Source organism: Lasioglossum baleicum, chromosome 8 (assembly GCF_051020765.1).
Source record: "Lasioglossum baleicum chromosome 8, iyLasBale1, whole genome shotgun sequence".
Lineage (NCBI taxonomy): Eukaryota > Metazoa > Arthropoda > Insecta > Hymenoptera > Halictidae > Lasioglossum > Lasioglossum baleicum.
In genome coordinates, this window is record NC_134936.1 from 7,156,324 (window position 1) to 7,181,852 (window position 25,529).

The 25,529-nt window shown below is 34.6% G+C and overlaps 1 protein-coding gene across 9 annotated transcripts in view; it reads right to left on the reverse strand.

Moving 5' to 3' along the window:
* Rhea (Talin_middle and talin-RS domain-containing protein rhea) overlaps positions 1 to 25,529 on the reverse strand; it is a 139,932-nt gene that overhangs the window by 50,112 nt on the left and 64,291 nt on the right. The window contains exon 1 of one of the 9 annotated variants that reach the window (XM_076429431.1): positions 19,664 to 25,529. The exons of the other annotated variants lie outside the window; for them this stretch is intronic. The gene's annotated coding sequence lies outside the window, so the exon portion shown is untranslated. The remainder of the gene's footprint in view (positions 1 to 19,663) is intronic. 9 annotated transcript variants of the gene reach the window in all.

Below are 25,529 nucleotides of genomic sequence, written 5' to 3' on the forward strand. Positions count from 1 at the left end.
AAAGAGGTGTGCCAATTCCGCACTGACAGAGAGAGGGTAAAAATGGCAGTACTACACTTTCGTTCAAAGTTCAATAAATGCAGAAATATTTTTGTTTTTTCGAGAAATAGAGCACGAGAATATTGAATAAGGACTGAAAATATTAACTTTTAATTTTCAAGCGCTGAATAAATTTTTTTCGAAGCATTAAAAGTATTTTAATAATGTATCATTGTACTTTTAGACTGTTCTTTTTTGTCATATTCACTTTACAGAGGATAATTCATTATTTTATACTTGACAAAGAGGGCAGAGATTTATTATCTCGTAATTAATATTCACTGGAAACATTCGTGTCACTGTTCTGCTATAATTTCGTAACGATTTTACATTTACATGCTGTCTCCTGGTTTTGGATTGTATGCAAACGATTCTTCGATATTTCTGTAGCTATTGTTTCTCATGCAGCAATCATGTAAAAATTGTAACGAAATATGTGTAACAATGTATGGAAAAGTTGTACAGATTTTGGAATTCTTGTTCTATTGGTTTCCAGTACATACATTTGTAGAAAATAATAACAATATAAAATTCATAATATTACTCTCATATTATCATACTTAATCACACCTAAGCAAGTGAGTGAAAAATTGTGGAAAAATTTGTTTCCCTTACATTTAAACATTTAATAGTTACTACTTTTTGAAAATTGTATGTCATTATATAAAAATTGTTTATTTTTCTTACAGACGCAATTCAATTCAATCTTGAAAATGGTCCAAATTAGTGACCGAAACGTCGATTATTTGAAAATTAGCAAAATTGCTTAGTTAATTTTTGTTTTTTTTTTTGTATTTAACGATCGAACCGTAGCGCCGATATCATTCAACAATTGTTATTAACAATAATACGATCGATATAAATAAGTTTATTTAAAATTGATAATATACAACAATATATTAGAATATTTTATTATTTTCGGAAAAATGAGGCACACGAGAGTTAGGAAACTATAGTTTCTGTCACAGGTGAATATTAACAGATTTTTTTTCGTACCGGGTATTACGTAAAAATGTATTTGTTTGACACGTGTCGTGTCGACGAAAAATTTCAGCGTTTCTAATAAGGACCATTCATTATATTCGTAGTGAATGTATGCTACAAATAACAATTTCAGAAGTCACAGTTCTTCATTTTACATTTGCGTTATTTAAACATTTTTTCGCTGTTGGAATTTGTGTCATTGTTATTGTTTTCAAACGGTTTGGTAGCGCCAGTCAGCAGTGTCTACGTTGCCAGTGAACGCGTTAATATTAGTAGAACAGTAGATCTGTGTAACATTATAGATTCTGTTGACGTAAGTATTCGTTACGTACCATTGATTGTTTCAATAACGTTGCTGACGCAACTGTTGCATTTTTATTTTCACTGGGCTCTCGCCGCTGTCGCATTTTTCACCGCACAAAAGGAGAATAACCGAATAGAGAATGTCCTACAGTCGACATGAAACAGAAACCTGTCTCTCTATGTATACAGAGCGACAATATAAAAGAAACAATGTTAAACATTTTTACGGGAACATTTACCTGATTTTTATCAATCAAACACGTTCAGAATACACAAATATTCGTAATTTAACTGTTATTAATAAATCTCTTGTTTTAAACTCTGGTTAATGATGGATGCTTAGTTTTCAACGTGTTTCATAATCATAAAAAATGTTTGAAAATTCAGTCAGTCAACCATTTTATTATTCAAGAAAGTTAAAACATTAAGATCATACTAAGATAAAATATTGACTGATAATTCATTTGTGTAGAATAATGGAAAGAACGTAATGAACGATTAAAAATTCAGTCAATCAACAAAGAAAAACATTGATAAATAATGATACACAAATACGAAGATTAATGCAGGCATACTTTTACCAAATCAAGTATAAAAATGCTTGTACTAGTAAAAATTCAAATATAAGTTCTTGTGAAGCAACCAGGTGTATATATTTATCGAATTAAAACATTCCCCGTGGTGTGAAATTAGTAGAAAAATTTACTTAAATCAAGTACCTATTAAAATGTTAATAAAAGTTCAAGTTTAAATTTTGGTGAAGCTATTAGTAGGTATATATGTTTATTCAATTAGAAAAATCAATTATAATTCCTTATGCTGCGAAATTACCAGAAAATTTACTTAAATCAAGTACCAATTAAATTGTTCCTCCTAATAAATATTCAAATGTAAATTTTTGTCCAGCTACTAGGAGGCTATTGAATTAGAAAAATCAATTATAATTCCTTGTGCTGCGAAATTACCAGAAAATTTACTTAAATCAAGTACCAATGAAAATGTTCCTTTTAATAAAAATTCCAATGTAAATTTTTGTGCAGCTACTAGGAGGCTATTGAATTAGAAAAATCAATTATAATTCCTTGAGCTGCGAAATTACCAAAAAATTTACTTAAATCAAGTACCAATGAAAATGTTCCGGTTAATAAAAATTCAAATGTCCAGCTACTAGGAGGCTATTGAATTAGAAAAATCAATTATAATTCCTTGTGCTGCGAAATTACCAGAAAATTTACTTAAATCAAGTTCCAATTAAATTGTTCCTCTTAATAAAAATTCAAATGTAAATTTTTATGCAGCTACTAGGAGGTTATTGAATTAGAAAAATCAATTATAATTCCTTGTGCTGCGAAATTACCAGAAAATTTACTTAAATCAAGTACCAATGAAAATGTTCCTGTTAATAAAACTTCGAATGTAAATTTTTGTGCAGCTACTAGGAGATTATTGAATTAGAAAAATTAATTATAATCCCTTGTGCTGCGAAATTACCAGAAAATTTACTTAAATCAAGTACCAATGAAAATGTTCCTGTTAATAAAACTTCGAATGTAAATTTTTGTGCAGCTACTAGGAGATTATTAAATTAGAAAAATCAATTATAATTCCTTGTGCTGCGAAATTACCAGAAAAACTTAAATCAAGTACTAATGAAAATGTTCCTGTTAATAAAAATTCCAATGTAAATGTTGTGTAGCTACTAGGAGGCTATTGAATTAGAAAAATCAATTATAATTCCTTGTGCTGTGAAAAATTCCCAGAACAATTTTCGAAATTGAAAAAATTTAGATACGAGAACTCGAAAAACAAAGAACAAAAATTCAAATTAAATTCTTGTGAAGCTACCAGTAGGTGTATATATTTATTGAATTGAAAAATATCTGCGATGAGATGTATAGAGACTAGCGGTAAAAATACGAATGACGACCTTACATACAGCGAGTGAGCGGCGCGGGCGTCGAGGATGATGACAATGGCAGCCCAAGGCAAGGTGAAGAAATGGTAAGCAGCACGTACCGTGCGTTAACCAAAAACGGATCGATCGTAGCCTCTAAATTTAAACGTCAGTCTCTTTCCGCGGTGATGACGCCTGACGAGAACTAATTGAGGGTCCGTCGATTGGTACTAGGTAACGAAGACACGATTATGCACGCTCTACAAGATTCGGTAATCAGGGGTTCATTCTCTTAATGGATCCCGGCATACGTGCCAATCACGCCGACCCCCGCTGTTGATACAGTCGAGCATGAAAAATAACGTTTCGCCCTCGTTTAACCCGCTGTTTAAATCCAATCGAACCAGCCAGTTCAATTTTACCGATCACTATACATATAATGTGAGGGTGAATCGAATGTAAACGAGATACTACGGGGTCGCACTGGTGAATAATGGCACAAGTGTCTGCGGCAATGTTCACTATACTGTTTCAGCAACATTTTGCTGTTCCAATTTTAAAAGCGAATTTCGAAAGAATGCTAAATAGTTGAATGCACGTAATTTTGACTCGGTTCTAACGTGTCGATTACTAAATACCTCCGAAAAGAAACTACACACAGATATGATCGAGACTCTGAAGGAGGGGATAGACAAATTCAGGGACAGTGGCAATATGGTATCACAATGGCATCTAGGTTCTGTGATAGACATCAGATGATTGCATAAGTTCGTGCGCGATTTGAAAATAAAATTCAATGGTTAAATTCTGAAGATTGGTTAAAGATTTGGTTAATGATTGGTTAAATTAAAATTAAAAAATGGTTAAATTTTCTACAATTATAAAAGAATCATGACTGTATGTATAATTGATTAATAAAGTTGTATTCTTTAAAATTCAACGTTAAAATTCATTTAATATTAAATATCGGGGAGGTTCGTTTGCACAGTTCGTAGATGGACACTATTTTTTGAGCTTCAAAGACCGAGCCGAACGTAGAAAAAGACAACAAATTTTCATCGTCAATTAAACCACTTAATACAGTTGAAATTATATCGAGTTTGGTCTTATTTTAATCAGAAAAATGCCACAAATATATTGGTGAAAGTCCCATAAAAAAATAATGATAAATAAAGAAGTTTTGTAATTGGATTAGTAGCGGTTCACACCGATATACCCGAGCCGAGATCAGATTACACAGTGGAGGGGATATTTTTTTCGCATTCAACGTGTACAACCTTTTTGCGACTATAAAAGAATTACTGTATCTTAATTTCTATACTTTCGAATCCGGCGAAAACTAAGCTGGTTTTTAAATAAAACGGAACTCGAGAACTTTATTTCGTTACAGGCATTGCTGTTTTAATTCTTACATATTTTGTGACACAGACAAACAACAGACAAAAACAGAAAGATTTATTACGATCACTACTATTTTGACTTTTGCACATTCTCGAAACCTTGAAAATTCTATGTAAGCCAAAGAATTTTTTACACAAAGCAGAAATTGGAAGTACAAGATTTATTAGTTGTTATTATTTCAATTTTTAAATAGAGATATTATAGAACCGCGGTGAGCACAGTATAATTCACAATGTGAATTATAAATAAACATCCGCAGTCTATTTGTCGACATGAATGAATAACAAGTGTTTAGTCGATTGCATAACAAACTATTATTTATGGAGGCATTGGAATAAATGAATGTTTCAATGAAACATCTGCAAAATTTTAAACATACGTATTCGACAATTCTCTGAACAGTGTTTGCAGTAAATATTGCTCGATTCAACAATGTTCAGAATTGTAAATTAATAATCATAAACTTTCCTGTAAATGGGTACGATTATTTACAGAGAATGCCTTACAGGGGAGGGGATATTGGATTTGCGTAGATCCTACGGTTTCCATTTTCTTAGATCGAGGCTTTATTGTATTCGAATTTATTTAATTTGGTGTTCTTACAAAATATTGTATTATTCTGTAGCAATGTTGATGTCAGTGCGTCATTATAAACACAGCAAACAATAAAATATTCATACACAAAATATCACAGTTCTGTTATACAAAGAAAAGAACCTTTAAGAGAAATGGGGAAAAATGTGAACAGGAGAAGACATTGATATTTAATACTGTTTGAAACTTTCTCTCATAAGCGTAATTCGATGTTATAAAAGGTTAATAAATTTTGAAGGAATAGATTTCGAAAATCTCTGTTCAGAAAATATAAAAAGCAGGAGTGTTCTAATAATGCAGAATATTGTTAACAAATTTAGAAATTATTCTAATGATGATATTGATATTTAATTCCGTTTGAAATATTCATATGCCCGACTCGACGTTACAGAAGGTTAATAAATTGCGAATAAATAGATTTTAACATGCTGTTTACAAAATGTAAATAGGAGTTTTCTAATGGCACAGAATATCGTTAAGAAATTTAGAAATTATTCTAATGAAGATATTGATATTTAATGACTAATGGTTAAAACCTTGTTTCAAACAAACAGATTTTAACATACTGTTTACAAAATGTAAACATAAAACTTTCATACGAGTATCATAAAAGGTTAACACCCCTTTTTCCGAATAAATTTCCAGTCATTTACGTACAAGGGTGTATTTCCCAAAGATTGTAGTAAAACGATAAAAATCTGTAACGTGGAAGAGTGTTTTTGAATCGAATGGGGTTCATCGCGATGATAATATTGAACAGCCCCGTTTACTTCTTTCCCCATCGTGCCTCGAATATATAGGGCAAACAATCTACAATAGTTCACCGTTGAAGCCTTTGCTTCTGTCCGACTTTCTCGCACACGCTTTGTAAATTGCACAATCTCACTTGAACTTTGCGTGTATCGATTCACACCTTTGACTTCAGAACCCATTCCCGCGACGCGAGTGTGCGTGCCACAGACGAAAAGTGTATTCTGACAGGTTTAAACAACTTGCACAAACAATTTACGGCTTCGGTACACAATGTCGTGTACAACGACAGTGGTAGTTGACAATTCTCTTAAAATCTTCCGGTGCTCTTCACTTTACCGGACTCAAAATTTGTGCCTTTCTCCTATAAATTATAATGTATTTGGGCATGTAATCCGGTAGATTTGTACCCGGGCGGCTGCAGGTCGAAGTTTCGATCCTGTAGGATCAATGGTTCAGGAGTTATGCTTGCTTAAAGTTGTGCACTTTCCAGTATTTTTGGCAGCGCCCTTACCTGTCAAAAACACTGCAGATTGCTCAACTTTATATAACCATAACTCCTGAACCATTGATCCTACAGGATCGAAACTTCGATCTGCAGCAACCAATACCAACGTCGCGATGGAATTCGTCCGCTGTAATAGCCGCTCTCTGATTGGTCCGTGTTTCTCGTTAATAACTCCGCAACGAAGCCTCGCACAGCATTTTCGTAAAGGATGAAATTACTTCGAATCACCTCAGGAATGACCCCTTTCAAGCACAACATTTTTGAGACTCCCTGTATGCAATACATTCTTTCCAAAACTGTATTTTTCAACGAATAATACTAATCGTTGATAGACCGAACAGAACGGAAGATAAAACGCAAAATGGAAAGTGCATTCGTCAACAACGTTACGACCGAAACATTGCAGATTGTTCCACTTCCCTCCCGATGATCAAAGACCATCGAGATTGCGGAACCACTTAGAGCCATTTACTTTCGTTCGCCGCAGTACTTGGTGCTGCTCTCTATTCTAGGCGATCTCGAGGCGTCGAAAGCAACGCCGTCAGCTTTTTTAACTCCATCGTCGCCTTATGAGCTTCGTCTTTTTCCAAACCACCCCTCTCCGACAGCAACCGCGCGACGGAAATCGTTCGAGACCCACCCCCGCTGCCTGTCTGCGCCACCCTTCAACGCGAGAACGAGCTCGACGTGTTTGTGGCCATCGACACGGTGGCCCAAAATAAATTTGCGCACACGGTCCAGAATCGATAGTTGCATTATTTAACGTCAACTTTCTCTGTTTACAAGGCATTACAAGTAGAATAAATATAAACTTTCCTTTTCCTCTTGAAAATTCTGCGCAATGAAGAATTTCTAATCACTAGACTACGGATGTCTATGCATTTATGGCTTCTGAAAATTTTCAGAAAATGATAGAATATAACATTCGACAGAATTTAGTACGATTCTGATTTATTTCAGATCTATGAAGGCTACTACCATTTGAAAATAATATTTTATTTCATTCTCCCTTCTCTTAAAATTTCTCGGGAAACATTGCTAATAAATAAAAATCAAATTTAGAAAATTAAAATAAATAGTAGTGCAAGGGGTTGAGACGTGTACCTACATTCGAAGAGAATATTTCTCAAAATGTTAACTGTTTATCCCGAGCTCTGTTGAAATTTATTTTTAACGATAAAAATACATATATGCTATTTATATTTAATGACAAAAATAAATTGGTGAACCATAAAATCGTGAAAACGTTAGAACAATTTATCAATAGTTATCAATTTATATATTTCGTTTTTGAGACACCCTGTATATTGGCATGAACTAAGTTGCACTTGCGGCGAGTATGGTGCAATGTCCGTTATCTCAATTTTACTTTTAGCACTCAGAGAGGCGCCACTAAAAATTGCTGTACTATTATTCAAAATATTGTTTACAGTATTAATGGACAGCGGATTTTATGCATTTATGTCAAAAATGAGTAGGTGCAATTTGAAACAGTAAAAATATTAGAAGAATTTAGAAATACAGCTATATTATTCTCAAGGTATTAAACATATTACGAAAGAAAATAAATTTCTATTTCATTCCAGCTTGCTGAAATTCAGGTGGAAAATTTTTGATTTTGTTTTATGTCGGTATCTAATCAATTACTAAACATTTACGTATTGTATGAGGTATTATACCAATTTCATATCCATAAAATTATCAAAAATCATAGGGAATGAAATTATTCTAGGTCTGAAGAAATGTTTAATTTTCGAGTTAAAATAGCTTCCAGAGCAAAGGGCTAATATTGAAACGAGTGTGAGCAGAATCCTCAGATTAAGATTGTGTCCACACTATACCTTCCCCTTCTACGACGGCTCTTCCCCCACGCTTCTGCCACGACCACGTGACTAATCTGTAGACAGCGGATTTTATGCATTTATGACACTAATGAGTAAGTATAATTTAGAACAGTAAAAACGTTAGAAGAAATAACCAATATGATTATCTATATTATTTTCAACGCATTAAAGATATTGGAACACATAATATATTTACTTTGCATTCCAGTTTGTTGCAATTCAGGTAGAAAATTTTTATTTTGCATAAACATCCGCTGTCTACTATTCTGATACTGGCAGGGGGAGGGGGGTGTAATTTTGTTCCCCTCAATTCGAGTCAATTTCCCTCATCTGGCGAGATTCCGAGTGTAAATATCAATGCAACGACGACAGGACCATTTCGCCCGCCTAAATATTGATTCCGATGGCACAGTTTTTCTTCGCGCCTTCTTCCCTCCGGAACCCCGTCAAGAGTTCGTGAAGAATGACCCCCGGCCGTAAGTATCTACCGTGTTACCCAGCTGTTCGAATGACTTATTAACTTACACCCCCCGGGAAAACCGGCGCCCCGCTGTGTTTTTCGCAGAAACTTTCCGACGTCTTTCAAATAACCGAACCCAACTTCTCCGCACGGCCTTTGATCTCACCGCGAGAAGAAACACCCGGCAACACCTTTTATTAAATGTGCGCTCCCCGTGTGTTCGAGTTGTTATGACAATTTGTAATTAACAAACGCGAACCAGGTGGCCGTGACTAATTAAATGTTCGTTATGTAATTCTTTGTTGGCTTTAAAATTATACAATGAGAGGCGGTTGCGTAACACGTATATTATTTGACTGTAAAATTTCAAGAACCGCGTGAATAATTACTTTCACTCGAAAACGGCACGAAGCTGTTGATATATTCATGATCAATAATTAATGTTTTCTTATCTGTCAATTAATTTTGGTGAAAATGTTTGTAGGAAATGAATCACGATTTAAATTACAGTATAAACGCAAGAAAGATATCCCCTCCACTGTAGTAATCTGATCTCGGCTCGGGTATATCGGCGTGAACTAATACGACGCGGAGAGTCGCAGCCGTCGTCCCTTTCAGCGATTTAGCTGGCGAAAAGTCGATTTCAAAAATTTTACCCAGTGTGAAATTTTTGGTGCTTGCTATAGTTCAATATATGGGGGACAATGTACTAATATTTTTTTTATCATTCAGGCACCCATGAAGTGCAGTATTTCATCGAAAGTTAAAGATTTTCGTAGTACGTGTCTTGCTGCTAAAATTCGATGAGACAGTTTTTATATGTTTCAAGTAAGTTGTACACATTTCTTTCCAGTATGAAAGTTTTGCAAGTAAGCATGGACTATACTTTCAACAATTTTGTATCTTTTTATTGCATACCTTTTGGTAATTATTTACATTTCAACACGATTAGTATGTAAATAAGATTAGTTACGATTGTAACACTTTATGAGTAATTATGTTGTACATCAGGGTACGTCGGGGAATTTTTTTAAGCGCGGTTGTAATTGTCAAAGGTTTGGTGCTTACAGCAAAACAAAAATTAGTAGCCCGAGTCTGCCCGCGTTCTTTTCACAGCATTTTCTTTATCGCGCAAAGCGGCTCTTGCGTTTCGGGCGCGCACGCTTTCCAGACGTAAACACTTGAGATGAAATGATGTTTTTAAAATACTTAAACAAATACAAAATGATACTATATGTGATTTGAAAACGTTGCGGGATCATTAAACATTATAAATAATTTTGGCCAGCTAAATTCAATGAAAAGGTTCGGTTCGGAAGCTGTTCGGTGCAAATGCCCAATTGTCACCACGATGTTTTGAACATTTCAAACAAAAGTTAATTAACAAAAGTTAATTGATACTCAGTCATCTATAAATTCCAATAAAAACATTTGACAAAATTTTTTTTTTAAATAAAAAATATGTTAATTTTTTAAATGCTACTAAGTATTTTTTATTTCATATTGTTGTAGCTGATTTAAGCTGATGTCAAGACGAATCCAATGACCTACTTAACTACGGCTTTAAGTCTTAAAATAATGCTAGAATAATTTTGTCCAGCTAAATGGCCCGTTTAGACCACTGTGCGTTGCTTCGGCACAGTTCAAAGGCCCGTGCGTCCTCACAATGTAATAACAATATAAAATCTATTTTATTATTACTTATATTTTTAACAAACTTTCACCAATAGATTTATGGCATTTTTCTTATTAAAATAATACCAAACACGATATAATTTCAACTGTACTGAGTGGTTTAATTGACGATGAACGTTTCGGGCGCAAGGAAGGACCAGCGTATGGGAAAGAATGAGACGCGGAGAGTCGCAGACACGCGCCGTCCTTCTCTACGTTCGGCTCGGCCTTTGGAGCAAAAAAGAAAATAGTGTCTCGTCTACGATAAATGCAAACGAATCTCCCCGAGGCTTTTGCGTTTATAGAGGATTCACTGTATTTGTTATACTTATGTTAACTCATAAGAGTATTTTATAATATGATGGCCTTTATAGTGGGGAACAATGTTGTAATCACAGTAACATGTAAGAATTATAAATCTTTGCATTGATATCATTAAAATCAATGAAATAGGATTATTTTTTTGGGGTGATATTTGAATTTGTAAATCGGAATGAATCAATGACTGATTAAATCGAACAATTGAATAAAATTTTATTAAAAATTATTAGAAAAATTACCTTAGAAATAACAATACTGTATCTTTAGGAAGATCATATTTATAAATATATTATTACTATTACAGTAGTCTCTCCGTAACTGTCGTATCGTCTGCCGAGCGACAGTTCTAGTAGAGGTGCTACATGCGATACCTCGAAGCGAATTCGGGTCTTTAATCTCAACATGCAAGACTTGGAAGCGATTTTTGACCGTTGAACACGGTGTAGGTTATGTAAATACATATAATCGCAATTCTATCGTGTTTCGACTCATTTTAATCAGAAAAATCTCACAAATACGTTGATAAGAGTTCTGTAAGAAAAGAATGAAGAATAAAAGTTTTTGTATTTGCGTTAATTTGCGAACGCTGCGACTCTGCTAGCTCGAGTCGCGTTTCTTTTTAGCGCGATCGACCGCCCAAGGGGGAACCCCCTAGCAGTGGGGATAAAAGTCACATCATCCGCATATCCGAAAGTCACATCAATAGCGGGAACACTGTAGTAATTTCTAGTGGTGACTCCGAGACATACGAGTGCTAAGGGTTAAATAGTAAGGCAAAGGGTTAACAGTCACACGCGAATGAATTTACCTGCCACTTTATCAAACATCGTGGGACATCGGAGGTCACGTGGTCAGGCCGTAGTCTCCGACGATGGTTTCTCACGCACGAAAAGTTCCAACACCGAATCGCACCCATTCTTCTTTAGTTTTTTATTTGTTTACACGGTCTCGCAGAACACCGTCGGAACGGAAATTCGAGCCATCACCGGACATTGTAACGCTCGATTCAATTCCCGGCCTCCCGGTTCGATGACGGCCGTCCGTTAAATATAATCGTCGTTCGATTCGTAAACGTCACTCGCGTATTATCGCTGTCACGGCTTAACGAAGAGGCCGATTAACGATCGACTCGCGTAACCGCCAACGGATGAACGCTTTGCAAACCAGAAGAAAGGTGGAAATGGAAAGATTGTCCGCTCTGGTTCTAAAGGTACACTCCCATTCACAAGTCGTCGTCACAGTGTCGGCCGTTTCTGTATAAAATCGGTGGGATTAATTCAACAACTTTCGTGTCATGGGATATAGGTTGACACTAGGTCTTTTCGTAAGCTACTTGATCTAAGTAAAATATTTCGAGTCGAGCGAAAAATCGGAGAATTTGTATACAGGTTAATATGATAGTGTTTCACAGCCAGAAAAAATAATATTTTTCATTCGGGATGCCCCACAAACATTCTCATTTAACCGCACTGTATAAACAAATTTTTTATAAAACGTTAATTTGAATTTGTATCGATGCTCAGACAAGTTAACGTATTTATTTAAACCAGGCCTGGCCAACCCAAATGGTTTCACGGGCCACTTTGATGGCGCGTAACGTTACAGCGGGCCGCACATTAGGTAAACATGCTTTTAAAAAATGTGATACAAATACAAAATGAATAAAACTTTATTGTTATACGTCGCATTATAACAATGACACATGCAAATTTTCATTTGCTTAACATTTTTGTATACATACAAAGAGAAACAAAAGTTTCAATAGAAATATGAAATCGCCCGGCGGGCCACACAATTTAACGTTGCGGGCCGCGTGTTGGCCAGGCCTGATTTAAACAATCAAATTATAAAATGATAATGGAAGAAAATTAAAGAATTACGCTTTGTGCAACTACCTTCCAGAAACGTGCGAGGGTTAATCTTAAGTGTAATAAACATTAACCATTTATTGTCTTAATCCCTTGACATATAACATCTGTTCGGACCCATTTATTATTTATTTATTACACCACTAGAGGCGGGGTCCGGGTCTGTTTTGACCCAGTGTATCCAAATCGTTACCCTAATAATAATAAAATCGTTACCGTAATAAAAAGATCGACGTGTCTACGAGAAGTACCTTCAAAAATATGTTTTCAAAAATGGATAAATCGTCAGCTCGACGACCACAGAAATTAAGTGAGATTAAATCAATTTGTTTAATGAAACGAAAACTAAGATCTTGTGGCGTTGGTATGGTTTTTCAATCGTTTTATATTTCACAGACCATAAGCCAATTTTGCACACTCTACCACCTGTCACTGGAGAAATCCATTTTTGGGTCAGGAGAAATACTCCCGTCACCCAAATATGGATGACACCCCGTAAAGTGATAACACTACAACCACGTCAAATCGATGAGCACCACATTTTTCAGATTACAATTATTGAGATTGGAAAGATGCATTCATCGGCAATTATTTGAATGTAAAATTTTAAGCATTGACGAAGTGCTTTAATAGGAGAATGTTAAACGTTTGAAAATGTAAACGACTCGTGTGTCACAATATAAAAATTGATAAAAATTTAAGTAAGTGGAGTCATGTGTTGCTTTTATAAAGTTATGTAAAATAATCACTTTTTGTGGAAAACTAAAATGCTACGATTAACGTTGTTGTATACATAACGAAAATATAAAAATTAATATATTAATATTTTTTATAATTCTTTTATTACTTTTTTCCTTAGCTTAGTACCTATGAGTAAATTTTACAATGATTTAAAGGTTCGACCAATGCGTTGAAGACATTTTTTGGCAACTTTTATCGACACGATTCTATATTAGATTTTTTAGAATTAAAGTACATAATTGTTTCGATAATTGCATTAACAAGAGATACTGTTAACATTTATATATAATTTAGAATGAATAATTCTATTTATTTAATGTAAACTGTGAATCTATTTTTAGACTGTGGAATAAAATTATGAAATATTATACATATGTTTATGCATTTATATTTTCGTGTACTGATTAATTCGAACTGTAATCTCGGATTTATTAACAAAGAATTCGCGATAACAATATTTTCTTTAAGAAAGCAGTATTGAAATCTGATAAGATAACATTCTAATGTACACTGCCTCTTAAAAGTTTTCAGCATGTTGCAGCTTCGAAAGAAATGGATTATTTCTTGAAAAGTTATAACTAAATCAGATAACTGTTTCTCAGAACTCTTTTCAGTATAGTACTACTGTGAGTTTGAAATAAAAAACACTATGGATGCTGAACATCGGGTGTCTAAAAATTGTTCCAAGAAAATAATATTATTTAATGATACAAATTGAAGTAAAGAGGGGTGTTTTGGTTTTTCAACAATTCTATAGAAGTTCACAAATTATAGCTTCATTTAAAGAGAGATTTTTATAAAAATGTATAGAATAAAATTATATTTTACAGAGAAATTCTTATTAAAATTCAAACTCGTAGAAATTTGTAAACAGATTAAAAATACAATTTCATAGAATGGAATTTTAATTTTACAGTGTTCGAATAAAACAAACGGGGACCTTTGAACCCGTAATTATTCCTACGTCGAAGAACACTTTCGCATTGAACGAATCGTCATCGAAACACGAGTGCACTGAAGGAAAAATCGAAATATCAATTGCACTAACAACTGCAGTCGATAGATATAGGAGTAGATAGAGAGTATCGTACAAATCCATTTAAAAAATTGAAACTTCTACCCGCAGGTGCATCCCTATATTTGCGGGAAAAGTACGGCACTGAAAAGTTCGATCCCGTCAAACTATGTACTTAACTTCCTCGACCGCTGTTTTTCGTCCGTCGTTTGACAAACAAAAATACCGTTCGGATTGCGCCATTTACTTCTAAATTTACTGAAATCAATAATCAGGTGACATAACAAAAAACACGCACAGTTATAATTTAGATCATTAAATAATAATTAATATTAAAATTGATCATTCGTAACGATGCGAATATTACATTTCAATAATAAACTTTTCAACCAATGAAGCGTGCTGGATTTGATGACTGATCAAACACGGCTTGTTGGCAATAAAACTTAATTGGAACAGTATTTAATGTTTCGCGGAATTAAAATCTTTCTATACCTAGAATTTCAATATAAGAGATCTCTCGATCTGACTTTGACCATCAAGTATTCCGCGCCCCGTTCAGGAAGAATAATATTAAAAAAACTTGTTCAAAACCACGCTTATATTAAAATCCACTAAAAAGGAGAAAATGATCTTTTCCTGGTTCTCCATAAAATACGGAATCCAGTTAAATGAAATCTTTCCCCAAAATTTTAAGCAATTAGTTTTCAGAATTTCTTCTGTTATAAAATTAGTGTCGGAATAGATAGAAAAATTTAAATAAAATCATGACATTAGTGACTATAAAAATAAAAGCGTGGAGCGCTGAACTATATTGACGTAATCTTCATGAGCGTTGCTAGACTTTGTTAAAAACCTTCATCACGAGACTGGCTGGCAAAGAGTTAAACAAAGTCTAACAAATATAAATGTTACGCGTTTCTTTTTAAATGAAATAAAATTTGATTCGCTTGTAATCAATATTCACGACATTTCGGTAGATAAAGACGTTCTAATCACTGTAACTGTAAAGAAAATGATACGGCAAGGGGTTGATTAACGGTATGTAGTGCGTTTTCGGCTGCGCTGTCCTCAAAAGAGGACATTCGACCACATTCGGCGCGATTGGTACAAGAAATTGCCACAAAAAAAATAGATAACGATCTACAGCCTTCCCTCGCATAGTGTGACTTTCGTCTCTACGGATAGTGTTACTTTTTTCTCCCCGCAACAGGGGGTTCTCCCTTGGACAGCCGGTCGCGGTACTAATACAATTATAAAACTTTCTCAATTTTACTTATTTGTTATGAAACCTTTACTAACGTATTGCTGAAATTTTTCTAATTAAAACGAGTCCAAACACGATACAATTGTGATTATATTTACCTGTCTCATAAGTACACGTACAACTTAAAGCAGTGGATATATTAAAAAGATTTAAACACACACACACCATTGTATTAGTTTCACCTTAATAAGATAATTTAAAAGAAAAAAGAAATTTTGATTCGGCCCCTATTCTCTTGCAATCGATGCAAACATTGTTTATTTTGCATTATGTAAATATTTTTTATTTCCAGAATTTTTACTAACATATTTGTAAGATTTCCCTGGTGAAAAAAAGACAAAACTCGACAGAGTTTCAAAGTAGCAAATGTGGTCCAAATTATGCCGTATTTAGACTCATTTTAATTCGAAAAATCTCACAAATACGTTGGTAAAAGTTTTGTTAAAAAAAGAATGAAAAATAAGACACTTTCCTATTTGCATTGATATTTTAATCAACACGCAGTAAATCCTCTATAAACGCAAGAAAAATATCCCCTCCACTGGAGGGACCAATATAAAATCTTTTTTATTCTTACTTATTTTTTCATGAAACTTTCACCAATATATTTGTGGCATTTTTCCGATTAAAATAATACGAAACACGATAGTTTTTCGCGACTTTCGGTCAGTTTCTGCTTTAAAAAAATCCACAGGATCGTACGTCTTTCGATGCGTGTCGTTCTTTCCTGCGTCAATCGATTTCGATGAAATTTTCAGCATGTGTATAACACAGATCTACAAAACATATATTTTAAATTTTCATTAAGGGCCCAAATAAAAAAAGTTTTAAGAAACGCCTTTTTTATTTTTGCAGGTAACCTTGTAAATTATAATTATTTAGAAAATCTTTTTCGCATATCGCTTCGTAAACCAATGCTTCTAATTGATTATAAAAAAACAGATCGTCTGGTACAATTATAAAGTCATAAAAGTCTTTAAAATGTTAACGAATACTTTGTACACCCACTGTAAATAGTGGTCGGTAAATATTTCCTTAAAATATGTTTCGCAAACTCGCGTAGTATGTTTCGAATTAACATAATGCTGCTGGTGACGGCATTTGCAACCGACCGTGCCACTCTTTACGACGTAGCGATTGTTCACTGTTAATATTTCGCGTGGAGGGCGAGTGCAATTTCTCGAAAACGGGATGCAGAACGCCATTACTTCTTCATGAATAGAAATTGTACACGGTACAGTGAGACTCCCTTATAAAGGGTTCACTTATACTCGAGATGTACGTCTAACCCCTTAATGCTCGAATCTGTTTAACCTAATCGCGCGTTATTTAATATGGCCGACGATAAGGAGCTTAATGCCGCCGGCTACCAAGTATAATACACTTTTGCAAACAAACTGTATGCAGATTGTACCAAACCGCTTTTTTTTTTGCTTGAATCGCCGCGACGAATGACTAAATAACGACAACGAATGTAAACTCTGCGCGAATGTAAACAAACGCATTTTTTCCTAGATCGCCAGTGAATAACAACACGTTTTGTAAACACCGTTTGTCCTGGGCGTAGTTTCCAGAGCCAGGATTATACTGAATGCGTTTACGACAACAATGAATAGGCGAAGTTTAAAAAAACAAGTAAAATAATTTTAAAACAACATGATGCATTTTTTTTATGACGAAAACGAATTGATGCGACATTTGTCCTGGACGTAGTTTCCAGAGTCACGATTATGCTGATCGCGTTTATGACGACAATGAATAGGGGAATTTTGAAACACAAATTAGAAGAATTAAAAACCTGAACAGAGGATTTGATACATTCAAAACAGTGAAAAGATTAAATGAATTTAAGAATGTACACATATTGTTCACAACTCCGTAAGATTAATAACAAAAAAGGGGGACCTTCAACTTGCCTATTATTGTTTGTAGCACAGTCTAATATATTATTTTCAACAGATATTCAAATTGTTAAACAATAGTTTCGTCAGTGTTTCAGTACACATTTGAAACTAACAAATTCTGTTCCATTTACAAGTCTATAGTGTGAAGAAATACGTTCTGCAGTGCAAACAGAAATAGGACGTAGATTTGATAAAATGTAGAGACAGAAATGATGTGAATTTTTACAGTGAAGAAAGTGTGACGATTTAAGTGAGGAAGATAAATGAAAAGAATTTAAACATATCGATACTAAAATTAACAGAGAAAGAAAGTTTAATAAAACAGTTTAAACAATGTAGGAAGATTATTTTGTTATTTGTCACTCTTCAAAAGAATTAAAACAGACTGCGGAATGTGTGGTCGAATGGAAAACAGTGTGAACGTTTAAACAATTTAGAAAGACTATTCTCTTAATTGTCGCTCTTTTCGAAAACTAAAAAAGGGAATAAATATTCGCAAAAATGGCGAACATTTGAATCTTGTGACATCAGATGATCCCCCAAATGCATCACTTACCAAATTCAGTATTAAATATACCTTTTTGCAATTTTCACTTACTCCATTTATTTAAACAAAGTATTTTTGTTACTAGATGAACAGACTGCGGATTTCATGCATTTCTGGCAGAAATGGAAAACAGTGAAAACGATTAAACAATTTGAAAAGACTATTCTATTATTCTTCACTCTTCAATAAATGTCTATGTACCTCTCCAGTATCTTCAAATTGATACAATTTTCATTTTGCATAAAAATCCGCAGTCACTAGCTAAAAAGCGTTTCATTATATTCGTACTTCTAATTAGCGTTGCCATCTTCACATATTATACTTTAGTTACGTGGTGTTAACGTATTAGTGAATATCAATAATTTTTGAAAGTACTAAAGATTTATTTCAGTGATTTTCTTAACACTAAACCTACCATTGCCGGTCGAATGACCGGTTTTGTATTTTTCATCTTACAATTATTGAAATTATCAAGTTGCTTTTATACGACTTTCATTATCCAAGCACATATTGTGATAAAAATTGCACAAAATCTAAATAAATAGAGCCAAGCGTCATTTTTGTAAGCTATAACATTTTAATCGCTTTTAGTGCTCGGTAGGTTTAGTGTTAATATCAACAGCACTCGCAGACAAATGAATTACCGCGACTACTATAATCTAATTGCATCTTTTAGAGTTACCATTTCAAAAAGAGTTCTAGCTTCTATTTTACGTAGCGCAGTGCTTTAGTATTATGCACTAGGTTTTTGATATTTTTCAAAGTACGGACCTAAAGATTAATTTCAGTAACTTTCCTAATAGCAATAGCACTCGCGAACCAATGAATTGCGGCGTCTAATATAATCTAATTCCATCTTTTAGAGTTACCATTCCAAAAAGAGTTCTAACTTCTATTTTACGTAGCGCAGTGCTTCAGTATTATGCACTAGGTTTCCGATATATAAAGTGTTAAGAATCACTAACCTCTTCACGATGCATACAGGATAGAACCGAGAACACAGGGGTGAAACCTCCGGTAGGCAAATTCACGTAGAAGACACAACAAAAGCTCTCATCAGAGCCTCAAACCTATGCCACATCAAATTACGGCCAACAATCGGGCGCATAATGCCGCCTAAAAACGGAGATCGGTATTTTTCGAGAAATAATCGAAGCCTGTGATAAGCAAGCACAATAGGCCCCCATGAATCAGTGACAAAAGCATCCCAATTATTCGGAATGCGGAGCCCGGGGCTGCGCGACAAATCAACCGCGTCTGTTTTCAATTTCCGCGATCATTTCGAAGACCGGAACAGGAAGAATTTTCCGCAGAGAGCCCGAGAGCGAGAGATAGAGAGAGTACGTTCAAACGGATCACACAGAATAGACAAGAGAGTATCACCTGGAGTGTCCAACAGCATCAGAAGGCGGCTGAGGAGTCTGTTTTCAATTTCCGCGATCATTTCGAAGACCGGAACAGGAAGAATTTTCCGCAGAGAGCAAGAGAACAAGAGAGAGAGAAAGAGTACATTCAAACGGATCACACAGAATAGACAAAAGAGTATCACCTGGCGTGTCCAACAGCATCAGAAGGCGGCTGGGTAGGCCGTCTCATCCGTTCTCGGATGAGGTTAAACGCGTCGAGAAGGAGCCACTGGGATTGAACGCGATCCCCGATCGTTCGATCCAGAGGCGGGACGCGTGTTCGACGTGGATCGAGGTTATAATGGCCGATACAACAGCATGGAAGCACGCACCGGGGCCACGATCAGCCGAATTGCTCGCCGAAATAACACAGAGGTACGAGGAGGACGCGTCGTTTCACTGCCGATACGAAACTGAATGCGTCGCGGTCCGAGTTAAGGCTCGAATGTAACCGAGAGGATTGTTAGGGAACCACCCCTCGTACCATGGGGGGAGGGTAAGGGTGAGCCGAGGAGAGAAAGAGGGGCAACGGTCTACGGGGAGAGATGAGACGACAGGGGAGGCTCCGGTGAATTCACGTTGGGGATGCTCCGAGCTTCTGCGCACTACTGCCCCAGTAACACACCCCCGTAAACCGGCTGTGGAAAATTCGAACGGCGTGCAAGCTGGAACAAATTCTCCGCTCTCGCTCCGGGAAACTGTGAGAATCCGGACTTAGACGCTCCTCGACCTCAACGCCTGATCGAATTTTTCGCGGCGATCTCTAATGGCGCAGAATCATTGCCTACCCCGGAATTAAACCAAGATTTCGTTAGTCTCGACGGCGAGCCATCTACCGGGATGTTTTGTTTCATTTATTTATTTTATTTCTTGTCTGAAATATTAAAGTTTTGCTTTCTGAGATAGTATTGAGAAGGTCAATACCTTTTTTCTATTGTATTCGTAATAGAGTTTTCTTGTATAGAGTTTTCGTAATACTGTTTCTCTCAACTAGTCTCTGAATTAAGGAGCCTATTCACGATCAAGCATGTTGCGCAACAATTATTTTGCAGCACGATGTTTACGCAAATCCACATTGTATTAATTAGTCAATCACTATCATTCACGATCAATCATGTTGCGCAATAGGCATTGTTGTGAAAAATGCTTGATCGTGAATAGGCAACATTACTGTTAGCTCTTTAACGATTTTTTTATATCGCCAAGTAATGATGCCAACTCTCTCTCTCTCTTTTTCCTTTACAGATATTCTTTAGTTAAGTATGTACTTTACTTTCTGTTAAATACTATGCTCATTATTACTTGTGTTTTTGTGATTAGTGATGTTCAAAACTGATAATTCGGTGGAGTACATTATAATTCAAACAATTCAAGTAACAGTGTAGGTACGGTTTTCGATCAGTTTCTAGGGAAGCGTTCATATAATTGCAGAAATTGTACGTTTTTAAATAATAATGTGTATAGAAGCTCACTTTCATTGCACACAATAGGAGAGATCATGGTCGTCATAAACGTGAGGTGTTCGCTGCGAGCGTGTTAATGTTAACATGTGCATGTTTCTATATTCGCACCCTTTGTATTATACTTGTATAATATACCGACCATGAACTTTCTTCAAAAGGATCTTCTATTTAAAATATGGATCACAGAACTTTTGTTTAAAAAAACATTTCCATAGCTCGAGTTTCAAGGAGAACAGATAAAAAACAACTGCTCGAAAGTAAAAGTTTTAGTTCAAATAGGATCGGTAAAAGAGATATGAATAAAAATGTTACCCCAACAAAGAAATTTTGTTCGTCAATATCAGGAAAGTTCTCAAACATTGTTACAAATACTTTATACTATTCAATGAATATTTACAATATTAAATTAATAATTAATGTTATTGATTTGTATGTGTGTTTCTACAATAATAATAATAATAGTTTGTTATTAGCTGTTTCACTATGCGGATTCTGAAATATTTGTTCCATGAGAGCACAATCTTAAAAAATTCGTAAAAATAACTTTTCTTCTTATAAAAGACCGTTTTCAATATTTATCTACTCCATCATTTTTCACTTACACGATCATTTAGTTTCCTCAATGTTTTTATGTGATTTCGATATTTCCCTTTCAATGTTTTTATAAAATATTTTTTTTTTAACAGTGTCACAAGCTTCTGCTAAAAAACTACTGTGCTTTCATTGGGCACTTTGTTATTTTCATTAATAATCTCTTTTTTAGACATTTTATAAAGAATTGAGCAAGTTATTTCTACGAATGCTATCAATAACGTTGAATTAATAAAAAAATTATATTACGCGAATATTTGAAGAGAAATGTAAACAATAAGTTTCTAAATTAAAATGTCATCGTTACCATTGCAGTATTTCAAGTTTTCGATAGAAGGATCACGTTAGGCGAATATTTGGAAAGGAATTTATACAATAACTTTTCCAATTAAAATATCATCTTTACCATTACTTACAGTTTACCTTTTAATTTCTACAGCAATGAGTATGCTAACGTTTGAAAGGGAATTTGTACAATAAGTTTTTCAATTAAAATGTAAAGTTATCAAAACAGTGAATTTACCCAAGTTTTAAAATTAAGCACTTAAGCTACTAAAAATTGGGAAGTTATCAAAAAGGTGAATTTACCCAAGCTTTAAAATTAAGCACTTAAGTTACTAAAAATTGAATTTATTAGTATGTGACCTTGAATACTTCATTAGAATGTTTCCTTGAATAAAACGATTTATTTCCCGCGGTCAGATCTTTACAATTTCACTAATTGTATAATAAAATACATAAAACCGGTCATCTGACAAATCGTGGTAAATTTAGCGTTAAAATATAAATCTAGGAAAACAAGATGGCTTCGACTGCATGTAGGATACATACATACATCGATCGACCGTGTCACCGAGCTGAGGAAAGAACGATATCTTTCCATCAAGCGTTATTTCCCCGTAACGATCGCTCTTCATGAAAATCAATTTGGGCCAATCATCGCGGGAGATAACAATCCGGTGAACCCTAAATTCCGGCAAATTATAATACTTGTGGCCATCTTTCCTAGGTGACACACAATACAGCGCATAATTACAATTTGCAAAGCCGCTAATTGGGTATGAAACCATGGGGTTCGTTTGACTGAAACCCACCACACACTGATTTATCCCGACGGCCGATTAAATTGTGGTTAAAAAAGATACACGGAAATCCCTCCATTGTGACCATTACCACCCCTTTCTTCCCCCTGCACACCTTTAACCCTCCAACCTACCCCGCTGTTCCGACAATCTCTCTCGCAGAAGGGAGAGCCGGGGAACATTATACTATCTGATTTCAAGACCTTACAGATCTACTGTCACAATTCACCCTTGATAATTGAGTTTCTTATCTTGATTATTTCACGGCAATCAATTTTCAGCCCGGGAATCGAATTACAACGCGGCAAAAGTTCGATGCAATTTCATCAATTCGCTTTTTTTTTCTGCGATACAACGCTTACCGACGCTCGCGTTATAAATTCTGCGAATCATGTTTATCGGGCTTCAGTTTTTCCATTCGATTATTTACTGCCGTTGCACCCATTTTTTTGTGGATTCTGAAGAAATCGATTTTACTAACGAACGCATCTGCAATTTAATTATGTTATCGATGGTGTCACGCATGTGTGACGACTTTAAGGAAATACGATTTATTAATAATAATAATTAGACTTCGGATTTTATGCATTTATGACAAAAATGAAACAGTGGGATTTAAACCTGAGATCATGTTAAAAATATTTAAGGGCATGAATGTATTAGTTTCAGCTTAACAGGATAATTAAAAGAAGAATACAATTTTCATTTGCCTCCCGAGTCCTGCGATCAATGCAAAAATTTTTTATTTTGCATAAAGATCCGCAGTCGAATAATAGTTCATTATTAACCCTTTGCAATGGGGGGTTTTTTAAACCGAAAATTAATTTTCTTCTTTGTGTGAATATGAAATAATCGACCAACGTATTTAATAATGTAAACAATATACTAAGGGTTAATCATTTTTCGGCCATTGTTTACAATTGTCTAGCCTTGCGTTATATTCGGAGAATTTGTAATGTTTCTATGATAATATCTTTTCTTGCGTTTTGTAAAAGTTGTATTTAACATAGAATTGTTTAGTGTACTTCACAGAATGCTTGTTCAGCATTGGAATCGATTCGTAAACAGAAAATCAATGAATTAAATCATTTCTAACACTGCTTTAATGGTTGAGACTCGAGATTGTATCAGTAAAATTAAATAATAATTGTACGTACAATATTTGAAACTATAAACCCGAAGTAAGTGAATATCTTAGATTCTTTAATACTAAAATATTTTTAAAAATTCCTATAAAATGATCGTGACAGAAAATATGTAAATTGCATGCAAGTGATAGGCTTCAGTGTCAGACTATAAGGCGGAAATGGATGAAATAATACCGTAGATTGCTTTATAGACTTCGTTTCTATGTATGACTGCGGATTTTTATGCATTCACGACGAAATGAACTGTGTACGGTGAAATATAAAACAGAAATCTACGAATATTGTAATGTTGTTTTGAACGTGAAAAGAATATAAGCGATGAAATGAGATTTTATTCTTTTATTTCAGTCGATGAAACACTTGTTATTCTATGACTTTCTTCTTTTTGGTTATAACAGTTATGGTCCCTGTTTTTACTCTCTTAGAAATTTGCCGAGAAAAATTGAAAATTGCTAGTTATGATGAAAAACTCGGGTAAGATTCAAAGTTATAAATAGACTGCGGATCTTTATGCATTTATAGCAAAATTGAGAAGATGAAGTTCAAAATTGTCGAAAAATTTTAACAATTGAAGATGTAAATATATAATTTCTCCTGTATTAAAATCATTTAGAGAAGAAACAACATTCAATTTAGTTTCTATTTCTTGCAATCGTGGCAGACAATTTTTATTTTGCATAGAGATCCGCAGTCTGGTTATAAAATAAAAATATCCTGGTCGTTTATCCCTCCTTGTAGTCAACTTTGACCGGGAACATCAAAATTGTCATTTACGTACTCAATTTGTGGCAATTAAATTAACTGAATAGCTGTTTCATTGAGGATGTCACAAAGACTAATGCGTCTACACGAGATGTCATTAAAAGTGAATTTTTTAAGCATTGCCAATTATATACAGCGGGTGATTTTGTGTAAACAATTAGAAGCATTGGTTTACGAAATGTTTTGCAAAGAAAGATCTCCAAAAATTATAATTTACAACGTTACATGCAAAAATAAAAAAGGAATTTTTAAAACTTTTTTATTTGTGCCCCCAAATTTAAATTTAAAATATATGTTTCGTAGATCTATGTTAACTTGTGCACATGCTTAAAATTTCATCGAAATCGATTAACATACACACGAGTTACAAGCAGTTGAAAATGGTGAAAATCGTAGTTTTACAAATCCACAAAATCGTACATCTTTCGATGCGTGTCGTTCTTCCCTGAGTCAACCGATTTCGATGAAATTTTCAGCATGCGTATAACTAACATAGCTCTACAAAACCAATATTTTAAATTTTCATTGAGGTACCAAATAAAAAAGTTTTAGAATTGCCTTTCTTATTCTCGCATGTAACCTTGTAAATTATAATTTTTGGAAAATCCTTTTTGCATATCATTTCGTAAACCAATGCTTCTAATTGACTAAAAAAGTCATTAGTTTTTAAGGGGCGTACGAATACTTTTTACACCCACTGTATTTATAAAAATCGTCCGTTGTCCGAATGTCAAACCGGGGTTAATCCAAAAGATTCCGATCTTTCACGAGAGTCAGCCCACATACGTGTCTACGATAAAAATGGTGTTCGAAGCGTTTTGCTAGAACGTCTTTTCGTACGGTGAAGTTTGACACGGAACGAGTCTTAAATCAAGAGTAACGTGGATCGTATTATAGCAGTAGAAAATAATCGACTGGCACCAGCCGGTGTTCCGTCGAAGAGCACAGACACGTGTACAGCGC